Source organism: Simochromis diagramma, unplaced genomic scaffold, assembly GCF_900408965.1.
Source record: "Simochromis diagramma unplaced genomic scaffold, fSimDia1.1 OVJJ01000685.1, whole genome shotgun sequence".
Classification (NCBI taxonomy): domain Eukaryota; kingdom Metazoa; phylum Chordata; class Actinopteri; order Cichliformes; family Cichlidae; genus Simochromis; species Simochromis diagramma.
The window spans coordinates 7,823,877-7,830,310 of record NW_024387477.1 but is presented as its reverse complement, the minus strand read 5'-3'; positions in this window follow the sequence as shown (position 1 = coordinate 7,830,310).

Sequence of the window (6,434 nt, the reverse complement as noted above, 5' to 3'; positions counted from 1 at the left end):
TTCATCCACCACCATCACAGTTAACTCCAAACTCAACAAACACAGTGCTCTGACTCTAATTATCATCATTATTATTATTAGAAGTAGTAGTAGTAGTAGTTGTTGTTGTATTTTTAGAAGACTAAATCACTGTGTTTTGTTTGTTCATGCATGAGCTTTTACTGTGCCTTTGTTTGCAAAAACCACCCAACATTCAGACAAATTCTACATTCTTTCCTTCGGTTTCCACTGGAGTATCAGTTGTAGTGTGTACGTGCTTGATGTGGAGTAAAGCCTGGCAAATTCTCTTCTACATCACCACACATGCACAAACCATGCATGTACACAGACATACACACAGACAGTCACTTCAACTATCTAAACCTAATTATTCCCCCCACCCCCGTCTCTCTGTGCCAACCAGTGATGTCACCCATTAAGAGACACTGGGGCTGTTGGCTTGGTCCCTGAGGGCGGCCATGCAGGAGGAGAGGAGAGGATGAACCCCAAGAGTTTGGCTGGATCTTGTATTGGGGTTGCAGGGATTAACCAGTCTGCTTTGCTGCTGAACCCGCACAACCCAGCCTCCTACTTTCTGCTTCTTCACTGTCTCTAAAAGACATTTAACCAACGCATTTAAAAGCTGAAAAGAAAACATGGAGGAGCTATGAGGGCCAGGTCCCAGGGGGACTCCCTCTGGGATTAACCTAGCTGCTACTCTGTTCCCATCATTTCAAATGGCATTCACTGGGCCTGTACTGAAGCCTATTCATCCTGTCTAAATTGTTGCATAACAATGCGTCCTGCCTTTTCCTGCAGTGCCGGAGTTGTTAGTAAAATAAGGGACCCTTGGGCCCCAGAACTGCTGAGCCAAGACCCAGTTTCTTGTGTTGTGGGGGGAACCTTTGGAGCCTGGAGCTGTTGTGTGAGTGACTGGACATTTGGGGCACACGTCATAAAAGGGGGAGGTTTAATGAGTGGAATGCTAATTGTGCTCTCGCTTAAAGAAATTGCTCATCATTTCAGGGAACTCACTGAGTTGCTTTCCAGATAGATTATAAGATCTATCCCACCCTGATATCGTTCTCTTTCTGTGCAAGGTCTGGAGCACACACTGGTTCAAGAGCTCAGATATCTGAAGTGAGCTTGAATTGAGGTGCTTTGTGCACCTGATTAGTGCAATTCTGGGTCCCTTCCACAGGAAACAAATCAGAAATGAGCTTGAATAATAAAACAGCAGTGTGTGTATTTATTGTACAGATTAAACAAACAAAGTTTAATAAGTCGGCTTAAGAGGTGATTTAGAGGAGATTGGGGGCAGATTTTCCTATTTTCAGACAGAGGTAGATTAGCTGTTGCCCCCGTTTTTCTGTTTCTAGCCTTATGCTGCTGTTGGGATAAGGTAGAGACATAAAAAAAAGATGAAGGAGACATGGAAGTGCAAAAAACGGCATCTCCTTAAACTGCCACTCAAGCCTGCTTTCAAAGTATAATATAAAAGTTGGACAGTGACAATGATGTCGCCCATTGGTTTGAGCATTTTTGCTTTCATCATGCTGGTGATTTGAAATCTTATGTAACAACCAGGGAGTCAATATCAATGTGAAACTGCATGCTCATTGGCTAAAGATTTGCTAATCACACGTTGTTAGCCAGTGATCATACACTGAATAATTCGCCTTTTTGAAACTGACATTGACTAAATTTTACAAAATGTATTTAATGTTTTATTCAGCATAACCCGAAATGTGCGACTGAGCCCATTAACTCATCCAATAAGTGTTTACAGGGCTTAGGGCAGAGGGCAGTTTTCCTGTGGACTTCTAAAGGACTAAAGTCTTTTTTGCTATCGCAGATGTCGCCCCCTGGTGGCCATTAAAGATGACGGGCTGTCTATCCCCATATCCTCACCCTAAAAAGAAAAACGTTATACCAGAAAAAGTACATTGTTTTTCTTCATTGCTAATTTCTCCCCTTTGTGGCAGTTCTAGGGCATAATTAGAATTTTTCCATTGAAATTTGCCCACTCAGACTGACTGAAGCAACTATGCCTCATGCTGCTAAGTTGAGCCACTGGACTGGCTCAACCATTTTTATGCATTTTTTTTTCTTTTAAATTACATTAAATAAATGCTAGCGCTGTCTTTGTGGCTGATTACACTAACCTCCCATCTGAGAAATCTATGTACAAGGAATAATTCTAGCAATTTCTGTTATATCTTAATAACTCATCGGCGTGATGCAACCCATGGACAAAACTTGCGAGTTGCCAAAATTTCCAACTATTCCTTCAAGAATTGTTGATAGGATTAAGTTCTCTCTGACATGAAGGCCTGGCTCATCTGGTCATTTTAACCCTGGCAAAATCTACCATTATCATGTTCAGTCTTAGTTAATTGTGCTCTTGAAAAAAACAAGACGGTCTCAAACGCATTAGTGGGGAGGAACACAATAAACTTAATGTGATTCAGATTAATGGGCAGGCAGCATGGGGTTATTCTGCTCTTTGGAAATCACGTGCAAACCCTCTCTCCCTTCCTTCCTCTCTCCCTCTCCAACACATGGAGATCTGGCATGTTTGGCAGCAGTAGAAAAGAGAGCAAACAAAGGGATGAGTGACCAATGCAGTGGCGATGGCCAACTGAGTTATTTGGTCAAAACCCAGTAAAATGGAAGGACAGACTGTTGCTAGGCTGTGTTGTGAGGAAGAGAGAGCACTCTGGCTGAGCTCATTGAAAAGAACCAGCCCTCTGTTTACTCACACAGATATACCACTTTAGAAGCACTGCGATTACCACCAATTAGTATTATTGCCCACTATTACCTCTTATCACCATCTTTGAGCCTTCATTAGCCACTCAACTTGCGGAAAGAGATCTAATGGCTTTGAAGAAGGTACAGGGGAATCTAAACAGCATGAGTGAAGAGTGGAACAGTAACATTTTACATTGAAATTTACTATTGGGTAAGTATCTGGAAATGCACGGCCTCTTTGCTGAAAACTCACTGTTTTTGCAGTTACATAACTTCCATTGTTACTCACTCAAACATAACACCCTCCACACCCTTTTCGAACTGCCTCCAATATTATCCCAATTCAAACAGCTCAGTTTGTATTGTTGTGTTTGTGTGCACTCTATACTTGACTTCACTGCTTTAGAAAATGTGAAAGTGGTTCGCTTTAACGTATTCTCCAGTCAAAGGCTTGAACAACATGTCAACAGAAAGGCCTCTCTGTCTTTAACAAACAACGGCTTACACACCAAACCACATAAAACTCATTCCTATATACTGCTCGCACACTTCTCACTGCAGTGGATTGTAAACATAAATAGTCAAAACCTGAGGATCCACAGGGAAATACCAAGCCATGAGGGCCACATTCATTTTAAGAGTGGACAGCTTTGGCTTTTGCACGGCTGTGAAATATGAACGTTCATTTTTCAATATGACAAAGAACCAAAACTGCTACTTGTTCAGAAAATAGTGAACCACCTCTAACAAATGACAAAGTGAATATCCTTGGTGGCAAGTCTTGTGCATGTAAAGGTTGATGCAGTGTGTCATGGAGATTCAAAATGATCCAAAAGCATTTTCCATAATGATGAACACTTGTTTTTCCACATATAGCAGCCTTTGATACTTCCTTGATACATTACATTTGCTACTAAAAATAGCAAAGAACATTAGATGTTGTTTGATTTCGGTGTCCGGCTGAAGCACCGTCCTCATCCTTACGGGAAAATACTGCAGTGAGTATGTGCCTCTGAAAAAAAGTGAGAGAATGCCAGAAATGATTGAAAATCAGTTGAAGTTATCAGCTGTAAATCACTGCTATGTACACAAGAGAAGTATTGCCCACCCCAGAAAAAAGGTTAGAAAAACAGATCCATGTATCGCTCACGTGTACACCGCTGAGGCCTCCCTCTGTGTTGTGAAAACTCAGAGCGGGGCCTCCGAAGTAAGAAAGACTCAAAGGATTATCCCGGGCTCGGCCTAAACAAGATATAGAAAAAGGATGAAGCAAAGCAGAGGGGGGTAAAACAAGGAATACATTAAAATATGTGTGTTGAATCCCTAGAGGCCAATGTCTTGTTTGAAGAGCCCTCAGGTTAAGGTTAGAGGTCGCAGGTTAGGTTCAAAGGTTATCAGAAGCTGTTTGGGGTTAACTATAGCTGTCTGTGTAGAAGAGCACTCTGTGGTTAAAGCGATTAACCCACCGAAGGTATTCAGGGGTTAAAACTTGAGTGCAGGCCCATATCGACCCAGCAGACATAAACAGAGTGTATGCTACACACCAGCAGGCTCGCTGGGGATAGTGTCCCTGGACTCTCTGGGTGTGGCTGAATCCAGAGCTGGCATGTGAGAGGAAATCAGTGGGGAGTGGAGGTGTTGAACCCTGTCATCCTGTTGTTTCTGGTCACACCTGTCTGTTGGTAGTAAAGATTGTAAAGAATCAACAGGAGATGTTGTGTCTGTTTATGGTGAGAGCAGTGAAACGTAGCAAAGAGGAATCTTTTTTAATTATATAGTTTAACCAAAGTATGACATGGAAACAACTCACTTTTGAACGGCCTGGGGGCTTTGAAGAGTCCATAGAGCTACAAGAGACACTGCAATCTAGACAGACACACACTTACATGAACAATGATGGCAAGGCTGTTATTTAACGCCTCCCTCATTCGGCCGGGGGATTCACTAGGGTGCTTTCCTAATGGTCTTCCAACTGTGGCCTGAGCAAAAGGTATAGAGGAGGAGGAGAGTGAGGCAATAAATTTAGAGACAGCTTGATTCTTCTCTTTGGCTTAGCTCCAGTCACAACTTTTTTTTTCTTTGTGTTAGAAAAGTCTGGACCATGTTCACATTGCACTTGAATGGAGCTCAAGCTTGTTGTCAGATAGCCTTTTTCAGGGCCTCTACACGTTACACTCCACTCATAGCTAATCTGTCCATGTAAAACATCCCTCTTAGCTTGGTCTTGGCATCATCACTGTTTTTTTCCTCATTGAGAGCCCCACAGTTAATTCTGTGTATCACAGCCTGATCTCATTCAGCTCCAGTAACTCGGTGAGGAGTCCCATCTCAGACATGGCAGCGATAATGTCCACTTCTTGTAATCAAGCATGAACAAAGCACGCCTGATTACTTCCATACAGTAGAGCACAGTGACAATATAAGCATCAAAGTAGAGGAGGGTGCCACTTATATGGCACGTCAGGGCTGTAGCCTGGGCACAGATCTGGGCATGAAGTGGCTCTTTTAATGTGTGTGCTCTCTGAACAGTGACTGACATGGAAATTGCTTTGAAGTGCAGTTTGGTGAGCCCTCACAGATCTCACAAACACGCTCTCATACTTAAACTACCTAACTGCTTGATCATCACTGACCTACTCTATGTGTCTGCAGAAACAACATACACAGTGTTAGAACTTCTAATGCCTGATTTAGACCTCTGCAGGAAATCCACTGGAAACCCCTTTTAACCCTGTGGCATAACCCTCCACGTCATTCAGTTGTTGTGGGCTGCGTCAACCCAACTTATAGTTCCATTTCTCAGGAGGTGCATGTCAGGTTACGTGGACAGCAGAGGGTTCAGAGGGGTTTGTGGTTATGTCAGATGTTACGGCATAGAAGTCTAAATCAGGTAGATATGCATTCAGAGGTAGTTTGAGGGAAGACTGCTTTTAGGCCTAGCTCACTATTTAATTACTTTTGTTTTCAGGTAGATTTTTGGTTTGCAGTGTTAGCCCCTTAATGCTTAGTGTATAGAATAGAACAGAATAGCCCTTTACTGTCAGTATACATGTACAATGAAACTGTGGGTGCTCCACACCAACTGTGCAAGAATAAAGTATAAATAGTAGGACAATAGGAATAAATAACAAACAAGATCATACTTGAAATTTTTTGATTTTTGAAATTTCTGCATCATCAATGTAATTTCCCCCCCCCTGAAAAACCTGAACAAATTGCAAAAAAAAGCCAGATGTAGCAAATATGACACACATAAAAACTCATATGCAAAATCAATATTTAATTGCTTTTTTTAGGCGCTAAAGGGTCAAAGGGTTACCCACACTAACTTCTTGTCTTGCCAACATGGCGATGAGTCCTGCCCTCATGCCTTTCAGAAATATTTTACATGCATTCTCCTACTTAGCACAAGAGGCTGTCTGTGTAAACAGTGGCCTCTTCAATGCTCTTCAAAAGAAATCGACCACCATGTTGTTTTTCAGGGTCAGACTGGCTCTCACACGGAGAAACATGGAGGACTTTAATTTTCTCCGATCAAAGTGAGCTGTATAGAGGAAAGGCTTAAACGAGGAATCGAAATGACGTGTTTGAGTCTCAGCTTTAATTCTTGGCCAATTTTCCCACCAGGTGCTCTTGGGGAGGAGGGGGGAGTATTGCCAGTACTGCAGGCGATATAATAACACAGTGCTGCCATAAAAATA